The following is a 10348-nucleotide window of genomic DNA, read 5'->3' on the forward strand; positions in this document are numbered from 1 at the left end:
TCCCCTGCATCGGCAGGCGGACTCCCAACCACCGCGCCACCAGGGAAGCCCTGTAGCTTGTATTTTTATTTTAACAGTGTCTCTCATAGGTCAAAGTTTGAAATCTTGATAAAATCCAATTTATCAATGTTTTTCTTTACAGATCACACTTTTGGTGTCATAGCTAACAACTCACTGCCTAACTCCAACATCATGAAGATTTTTCTCCCATATCCCCAAAGTTTTATATTTTTACATTTTACATGATCCATTTTCATTTAATTTTTGTACAAGGTGGGAGGTTTTAGTTTAGGGCTCTTTTTTTTTTTTTGGTATATGGATGTCCAGTTGTTCTGGCACTATTGTTGAAAAGACTAAACTTTCTTCACTGAATTGTTACAAGATACATTTTTGTTATGAACCAGTGTAATATGTGTACAGTTTAATCATTAAAAGAGTGGGTTTTGAAATCAGTGTGCCTAAATTTGAATCTCAGTTCTACCACTAATTACTTGTATGACAATGACCAAGTATTTAACCTCTTTTTGTCTTAGTCTCCTTTTCTGTAAAATGAAGATAATCATAGTGCCTATTCCATAAGGTTCCACGAGGATTAAGTTATTACATGTTACACACATGGAAAAGTGCCTGACATACAATAAGTGATGAATTAGGGTTAGCTTATATGTAACTTTACAACTGTAGATTTGCAAGCGTGTCCCAGAAATGCATTTCCAAGGAATATTGGAAATATTGTGACCATTTTTTCCAATTTACTACAGTTGCCTATTTGTGTATCTTCCTCTGTGAATTACTACTGACTTATTAATTTATAGAATTTACTTATGTATTATACATATTAACTCTTTAAGTTTTATCTATAACAATATTTTTCCCATTTGGCCTTTTTATCAATTACACCAACGGTGTAGACCTTCCTGTTTATCTGCTAGCACTAGATATTATGACCCTCTGTATCGTTAGTTAATTTGATAGACAAATAATGAGATGTCCTTTTAGTTTGTGTTTTGGGATTTGTAGTCAAGTTAATTATCATTTCATATGGTAATTATTGCATCAGTTAATTTTTGTTGAGTAACAAGTCATCTGAAAACGTAATGGTGAAACAACAAACATTTATTATATCTTAGATTCTGTGGGTCAGCTGGAAAGTTCTTTGATCTAGGGTGGATTGGCCGATCTCTGTAGTCAGCTGATGGCTTGGCTGGGGCTGGATGGTCTAGGATGGTTAATGCACATATCTGGCAGTTGGTCTATTGGGCCTCAGCTGGAATGAATGGCTCATGTCTGTATCATGTGGTCTCTCATCCTCCAGTGGAATAGTCTGGGCTTTTCCTCATGGTGGTCTCAGGGTCCCATAGAGCAGTAGGAGGGGGCAGGCCCAGGGGAAAAGCACTTTTAAAGCCTCTGTTTTTGTCACATTTGCTAATGTTTCATTGGTCAAGGATAGTCTCCTGGCCAAGCCTAGATTCAGGGGGTAAAGAAGTAGATTTCACTTCCCAATGGAAGGAAATGCAAATTATTGTGACCATTATATTTCAATCTACTGCAGTTGGCTATTTATTTTATAAAAGATTTTGACATTTTCTATAGTGCAATCTGTCAGTGTTTTCCTTTATGGATTTGTGTATATTCATGCCTTTGGATGACCAGACTGTAAGCTTCTTGAAGGCAGAAACCATATTTTATTCTTTTCTTCATCCACAGAAGCCAGCATAGGGCCCAGATCATAGTACTTATTAAGTAAGTGTTTATTGAATAAATTCACTCATCAAAGGCCAGGCTTGCTTGCTTGCTTATTTATTTATTTATTCATTTATTTATTTATTCCTTCATCAGCGATTACTGAATAGCTGTTATATGCCAGGCACTGTGCTAATTGTTAGAGATACAATAGTGGACAAAGGGCAAAGTAGAATTCTCTTGTGGTGTTTAGAGTGAAGCATTGTGACTGGTGATGGAACTTAGTGAGACATGGGTTCAAATTCTATTTGTCTGTCGCTGGGCATATTACAGAACATCTGTGAGTTTCTTTTTTTAACCTAGAGAATGGAATATAAATCCCTTCCTTCAAGTGCACAAAGAATTCAAGCACACAAAGTTTGTAAAACACCTTGCATAGTACCTATTACATAGTCTGTAATAAACAATGTTATCTTTCTTCCCGACAGGGTATAATCTGAAGCCTGCTGAGAATGCTAGCCCTCTTTCTTTGTCAGTCTCTTAGAAATGTTCATGGTCCTGAACTTCTCCCATTACAGACTCAACTTCTTTGGTTTGCTCTTCCAATAGCTCTCAGAGTTGTCACTTTAAGCTATTCTTAAATTCTTATTCTTATTCTCTTTTTTGTGCAAGCAAATCAACCCAAATTGCCTTCCTTATTGGGATCTGGAGAACAGGGAACTTAGGAGTTAAAGAGCTTGTTGAATTCTGTCTTGGACGATAGAGATATTTGGTTGTGGGAGTGAGTATGTACGTCTGTGCACATCTTTTGGCAGCAGAAGGGAGAAGGGAACTTGGCAGGTGATTGAAGCAGAAGAACCCAGAAAGAGGAGGCGGCCTGGCTCCGAAGAAGGATTCCTCTCACACCAGATAAATTTGCTGGCAGTGGATGAATATGATTCAATTAGAGAGCATCCCTCTCTCGGGGCGAAGTGATAGGAAAGATTATAAGGCAGCATTGTAAGGCTTGCGGGGATTTATGAGGTGGGCAAACCTCATTTCTGGGAATTCCCACTCTCTCTGTCCTGTACCCTTCCCAGCTTTTTGGCTGCCTCTCCTCAATGTCTTCTCTCTCTTGGCCCAGCTTCTGCCAAGCTCCAGGATTCTTCAGGTACCATCCTGTCAAAATGATGAACGTTCCAAATTCCCTCACATTAAAGGTTTGTCCATTTACCCTGCTACCCTGGGGTGACAGAAAAGGCCCTGGGGAGAAATTCACACTTGAGGGCTGGCTTTGCCTTTAGCCTTTGTGTGACCACTGGCCAGTCTCTTTTCCATGGGCCTCAGTTTGCCCTTTATAAAGTGTGAGGCTTGTACCAGGCAATCTCTAAAGTCTTTTCCAGTTTAAACAATCCTTGATTTGATGGTGCCATGCCTCCTCCACCCCACCTTACAGAAATGGAGTTTTGCATGTAAGTGTGCATATGTGCTGGGCATTTAGTGAAGTCTCACTCTGTGGATGCTGTGTCTACTCCTGTATAAAATAAAAACTTGCTTGCTAACTGACTGGTGGCAATTCTGATGTTCTAACTAGAACATGCGGTATTTATCCTGGATGGAAAATTTCTGGCGTTCACGGAGTCGGGGGGTGGGATGCCTCCAGCAGTTGGACGAGGGTCCTGTTTGTCAGGGAGGCGGGGATGGGAAATGGGCATGCCCTTGGGGCAAACAGGCTTGGAGCAACTCCTGAGTGAGAGCAGTTTGTTGTTAGAGAGACCCAGCCTAGTCATATCAAGGGTGTCCTTGTCTAACTCCCAATTGTGCATGTAAAAAGTTAGCAACTTCGGGCTTCCCTGGTGGCGCAGTGGTTGAGGGTCCGCCTGCCGATGCAGGGGACGCGGGTTCGTGCCCCGGTCCGGGGGGATCCCACATGCTGTGGAGCGGCTGGGCCCGTGAGCCATGGCCGCTGGGCCTGCGCGTCCGGAGCCTGTGCTCCACAACGGGAGAGGCCACAGCAGTGAAGGGCCCGCGTACCGCAAAAAAAAAAAAAAAAAAAAAAGTTAGCAACTTCCTTTGGTTATTTCCAGGCTTGTGCATGTTGGTATCTTTTCATTAATTGCCCACTATCTTCTCTGAAGGAAATTTGAGGATGAAGTTATTGCTCAGAGACTTATTACATACATAAAAGTATCCTACAAACAAACAAGCAAAAGATTAAAATATTGGAAACATGCCTGGGAACGGGATTTCTTCTGGGAACACAAGAAGGGAGAGGAGACGCGAAAAATACTTGAACATAGAGTTGACACATAGAAATGGTGCCTGTAGTTCTTAGAATCCGATAAAAAGAAATTGGTGTCAACTTTAGGATGTTGACATTAACCAAGAGAGAACACTCTAGTGGTGAGTCCTATTAAACACTTACTCATTCTTCAAAATCCTGCTCAGTAGTTACCCTTTGGGGGAAAACTTTCCTGTCTCTCTTCTCATATCCCTTTTGCTTTGTCCTGGTAATTCCAACTCTCCTTCAGGCGCCAAATGTCACTTGCTCAGGGAGCCTTACCTGATTCATAAACCATTTCTCCACACCAGCCAAGTTTGATTGAGTTCACTGTTATGCTATCCCATAGCACCTTATAATTCTCTCTCATGGTACCTATCATGGTTCCAGTGTTATATTTATTTATGTGATTGGTTTGCCATATCTGTCTTCCACATTTGCCTGTAAATTACATACAGGTTGAGATCAGATCTGTTTTATTCATTGTTGTGTCTCCAGGGTCAAATACAGTAACTTAGCACATGGGAGGTGCTCAATAAATTTGTTAACGGATGAGTAGACATATAAATAATGAATTTTTTTTTTTAAAACTGAAGAGAATTCTCCTTTTCTAGACACCATAAAAAATAACTAAACTAAAATCCAAACAGTTCCACCAAATAATCTTGGATAGTTTGGGGGATGTCTTTGCTTCTTTGCTCAGTGTCAGGGCCTTGATTTCGGAAATGCTTTTGGCCAAGACCTTATCAGTTCATTGCCAATCCCCTGATTTCAAAAATACTTTTGGCCAAGGTAGTGCTCATTGCCATTTGACGTATTTAGAACTCTAAGATATCTGCTGCTGTTGGGAAAGTGAGACAACCAAGGACACCTTGGAAAAATTTGAAACATAGTCAATACCAAACTTCCAAGAAATCATACAGACAGTTGTTCCGAAGATGTGATACCTTATTCCAAACACATATTAGTGAAACTCCACCCAACACCACAATTCTGAGGCAATAAGAAGCACAAGGGAATAGCCACACTCTGCAGTAATTTAACCTGCTTTTTCCGCTTAGCTGGCAAGTGCTTCAAAGGTTGGGGAGCTGTGTTAATCAGAAATTGCCTCTGCAGCTGTGCTGAACTTGAATGTGGATGGAGGGGCACAGCAGACTAATTGGAGTCAGCACTTTGTGAGGCAGGGACATGTATTTTCATTGATATTTATTCATTTAACCTTTCATTTTCTTCATCTGTAAAAGTAAAATTGTTAAAAGTGATGACCTTTGAGGTTTTATATGTTTTATTTAAGCAAATTCCTTTCTCCCAAATGAAAATTTATGTGGAGCTGAAATATAAAACCAACAGATGAAAGTTGAGCTGCTCAGTGAGAGTGTGTATGTATGTGGGGACATCTGGAATGCGCTCTGTTAATTTCACCTCCGTCACTCTCAGAAAGTTCTGGAATACCTTTTTTAGAAAATGAGAAATAACAAGTCCTTGAATCACAGTTTGAAAAGCATGACTGTGTCTCTCATTTCTAATTCAGTCTGGTTCTATTACATGGGTGTAGATTTAGGTCCAGAGTCCTTTCTATGACTGTTTTTAAAGAAAGCTATTTCCATGTCTTAGATGATGGGTCATTATTCAAAGTGTCATCCTAAATTAGAAATCAATCCCAGGAAAGAATCAGGGTTATCTTGAAGCAAAAGGACAGTTTTTGTTTGTTTGTTTGCGGTACGCGGGCCTCTCACTGTTGTGGCCTCTGCCGTTGCGGAGCACAGGCTCCGGACGCGCAGGCTCAGCGACCATGGCTCACGGGCCCAGCCGCTCCACGGCGTGTGGGATCTTCCCGGACCGGGGCACAAACCCGTGTCCCCTGCATCGGCAGGCGGACTCTCAACCACTGTGCCACCAGGGAAGCCCGAAAGGACAGTTTTGTTGTTCTCAAGGTTTGCAAACCAGGGACGCTGCAGAAGCCATGGTTGGGAGAGTCATAAGGGAACTGGATGGCCCTTGCCGCCTGACCACAAGTTTTAGATGATTGGCTGTCATCCAAGCTTCTCATTAGGGACTTTTCCAGGTAGGACCTTAGCAGAATCAGAAGTCCTTATAGGGTTTTTTTTTTTTGTGGTTTTTCTAAGAAAGAATTACGTGACTCAGTCCCAGGTCTGTCGTGACTGCCTGCCTCCGTTTTATTTTCGGTCCCTGTCAGCCACACCTGGTCCATTTTCTATATTCTTTCTTAGGGGATTTCTCTTTTTTTTTACGTTTCCTCAGGGGTGTTATTTTATTTTTACAGAAGCAATACTGAGTATAAGAATATCTATATGCAGGGACTTCCCTGGTGCTCCAGTGGTAAAGAATTCACCTTCCAGTGCAGGGGACGTGGGTTCAATCCCTGGTTAGGGAACTAAGATCCCACATGCTGTGGGGCAACTAAGTCCACGCACCACAACTACTGAGCTGGCGCGCCTCAATGAGAGAGAGAAAACCCACACACCACAACTAAAGAGAAACCTGCGCGCCACAACTAGAGAGAAGCCTGTGCGCCTCAATGAAGATCCCGCGTGCCGCAACTAAGACCCAATGAAGCCAAAAAAAGAGAAAAAAAATTACTAAAATTAAAAAAAAGAAAATCTATACGCAGAAAGAAGATTTAAGCAGCATTTTGTGTTCACCACAGTGAGATTTAGTGAGAAAATGTTACTGCAAAATGTTAGATGCTGTTCAGTACAGCACACAGAAAACATAATGAGCAGAACAATGTTGTAGAATATTGTTATGCTTCAACTGTGATGAACAGTCATTTGTTAACCCAATGGATGCTGTGCTACATTGGCCAGTATCTCCTTACAAACAAGAGACACTTTTATGCAAATATTGAAAAGTGTTCGTGAGATCTTTGCCGAGGAAAAAAAATATCAATCCCCAAAACATGTTAAGATGTATGAAATTCCACATGCATCTTACTTACAGCAGACTCTTAGTCCTGATGTTAGAAGTATGAGTTGAACTAATTAATGAATTTGATCCAAGCTCTTTAGGCTGTGGTTGTGGTGAAACAACTCAAAACCGGTCTGCAGTAGGACTTGGAGGGGATAGTTTTGTAGTGGAAGAAAAGGTGTTGGTGTGGGGAAGGATAACTGTGCAAGCCCAGGGGGGCTCTGTCTCTTGGCATTTATTCTCAGGAAAATGTCACCAATAGCAGATTCCTGGGTAGCATCAGTCACGCAGTAGCAGTTACACCTTTCACTGTGCCAGTAGCAGAACCCTTTTGAGAAGCCGCAGGCTACAATTGTGCCTGTGGCAGTAGGGCCTCTGCTTCTCTCTTCTTTTTGAAAAGGTGAAGTTTGGCCACTCTCCTCTGCCCTCCTCTTCTATTTTATTTTAACCAAGTTTTTTCTCAGCATTGTGGAGTGATGTCACATTTTCTATTACTAGTCCAAAGTTGAGAGAAAACGAAAATGCATTATATGGATGTGATCCAAAAAGATTTGGAGTGAGTGTAGGGATAAATGATGAGAGACATATGTATTTCTCTGGTTCTAGATTCCCTTACAAAGGCACCTTTTTAAGGGAAGAGCAGTTAACATTTACTTCTTTACATTTAATTTTTATGTGTAGATAATATTCCAATGGTTCAAAAGCATTGTATACATTACATATACAGTGAAAAGTGTTCCTCCCGTCATTGCCCGCCCCCAGTGACCTCATTCTCCCCTAGTGGGTCACCCTTGTTCTTAGCTTCCTGTATCACCTTCCAGAAATTCCCTGGGGCATATGCAAACAAGAACAAATACTGATTCTTGTTTTAGGAAAGCTACACAGATGATGTTAAAAATTCATTCCAGGAACGTGGTAAGTGTTTCTTCCTGTATCTAAAACTCATGTACAAAATTCTTTTGATATTTTATTGTAAGTGGCAGTACAAAGGACAGAGAACTCATGGGTGGAAGAGTGCTTCCTGAAACTGACATGCTGAATAAGGGTAGCAAAGGGTAGTCAAATCCAGACTCTCAGAGTATACAGTTTCCCTTTCTATCCCTGAAAGCAAAGGGAGAGAGCTGGGAGGAACAAAAGGAAAAAGAATCTAGACCCATACCTAGAAACAATTTACAGATGCAGTGTGGTTGTCTTTTCAAATCAACTGCTTTTTCTATTATTTCCTGAAGTCATTAAATAAACCACGGCCAGTGCTAATGCAGTTCGGTGAGTTCAGAGCAGAGCCCTTGGTTTTGGCAAATCACTCAGCTGGCCCTAGAAATGGGGGTGGATCCCACTGGAGCTGAAAGAATTACAGTGTTTCCTTCCTCTTGATGACTCTCTCTGGGAACATGCCTGGAAGGAGTGAGTTTGGGAGATGAGGTGGTGCTTACTCAGAGGCAGGGCTGGATGTGTGTGTGTGTGTGTGTATGGGTAACTGTGCTCTGGTGTTATTTTTGGAGGCTGTAATTCCACTGGCTAGGTTTCCTAGCTCATTCTCTCTTGTGATGCTTTTCTCATCCTAACCTCTGCTCCCTCCCTTGAAATCCTAAAGTTAAACCGATGAGGCTAGAAGCAAGACAGATGCTTGAGGGTCAGGCTTGGGAACCCATTCTACTCAAGATTTCTTCCCTCAGCGTACTGAGTTAATACTACAAGAAAAATATTGCAACGCCAACTCCTACTTACATTAAGACTTGACTTTGAAATTCTTCCTAGTGAATCAGATAAAAATGTAGCTCCTAATAGGATCATCCTCAAAACATCACTGTATACATCAAACATTGGCAAATGCCATCAAAAACAAATTGTATGAGGACTTCATGGCAGGCACAGTGCTTGGCATAAGTAGGTCTGGTAAATGAATACCAGTCAGCTCCAAAACCTCAGCAACCACTGATCACCTTTCTATAGCATTTTGTAAAAGCGTAACATTTGCTTCCCCACCTCATAAACTCAGTAATTATCAAGAGTCTTTTAAATATGGGCAAAGGGGTCAGTTTAGACTCAGAAGAGCACTTTCACTTTTAAAAATAATTTTATTGAAGTATAGGTGATTTACAATGTTGTGCTAATTTCTGCTGTACAGCAAAGTGATTCGGTTATACACAGGTATATTCTTTTTCATATTATTTTCCATTATGGTTTATCACAGGATATTGAATACAGATAGTTCCCTGTGCTATACAGTAGGACCTTGTTGTTTATCCATCCTGGATATAATAGTTTGCATCTGCTAACCTCAAACTCCCACTCCTTCCCTTCCCCACCGCCCCTCCCCCTTGGCAACCACAGGTCTGTTTCTGTTTCGTAGACTGGTTCATCTGGGTCATATTTCAGATTCCACATATAAGTGATATCATATGGTATTTGTCTCTTTCTCACTTACTTCACTTAATATGATAATCTCTAGGTCTATCCATGTTGCTGCAAATGGCATTATTTCATTTTTTATGGCTGAGCAATATTCCATGGGGTGTGTGTATATATATTATCACATCTTCTTTATCCATTCATCTGTCAATGGACATTTAGGTTGTTTCCATGTCTTGGCTATTGTAAATAGAAGAGAACTTTCATTTTTAACCTCATTTTTCAACAAGTGGGAGCCAAGTGAATTGGCGAACTTGAATTAGATCTGGTATAAAATTTGTCCATCTGTCCGTCCATCCATCCATCTAGCCAACAAATATTTATTAAGTCCTCTATATGCTGAGAATAGGTAGAATATTCCTATGTGAATCAATGCAAATAAAACAGCTTCAATCCTCATTCTAATGGAATGTATCATCTAGGAGGAGAGAGATCAAATAAAATAATCACAGACTGTGGTAATCTTTATGGGATGAGAGTGTGTAGGTATTATAGATAAGATAGGTAAAGAAGACGTCCATGAGATAGGCATTTAAGCTAAGACCCCAAAGGATGAGAGAAATTAGCCATGCAGAGAGTGGAAAAGAGGATTCCAGGCACAGGGATCAGCATGTCCAAAGATTTTGAAGTAGGAAAGGGCATGGTATAGCTAAGGACCTGAAAGATCAGTGAGAATTTGAATTCCAGCTCTGACTTCAATAGCTGTGGAAGATAGAATAAGCTACTCAATCTTTTGAGCCCTAATTTCTTTATATTTAAAAATGAGATCATGGCTCATACTCCCAGGAGAGAATTTGATGAATATTAAATGAGATAACATGGAACCTACTTGAATCACTTTACATCTACATAAAGGTCCCTGAGACTCCAGTAGCCCTCATCACCCGCTGTGCTTGACCTTTCTAGTCTCCTGATCATTTTATGTAGACTTGAGAAGCAACCATCACTGCAGCCAGAAAACAACCTCCATCCCTGGTATTTCCACATTCACCAAGAGGAGAGAATAGGCACAGATTCCATTTGCTTATCTTCGAAACTTTGGAAATGAGAAGAGAAAGGGAAAGA

General features: G+C 40.9%; 1 protein-coding gene across 3 annotated transcripts in view; it reads left to right on the forward strand.

Moving 5' to 3' along the window:
* Nucleotides 1-10348, forward strand: part of TEK (TEK receptor tyrosine kinase) — a 105730-nt gene that overhangs the window by 34030 nt on the left and 61352 nt on the right. The gene's annotated exons all lie outside the window — the stretch shown is intronic.

The sequence above is a fragment of the Lipotes vexillifer genome, unplaced genomic scaffold (genome assembly GCF_000442215.2).
Source record: "Lipotes vexillifer unplaced genomic scaffold, Lipotes_vexillifer_v1.1 scaffold644, whole genome shotgun sequence".
Classification (NCBI taxonomy): domain Eukaryota; kingdom Metazoa; phylum Chordata; class Mammalia; order Artiodactyla; family Lipotidae; genus Lipotes; species Lipotes vexillifer.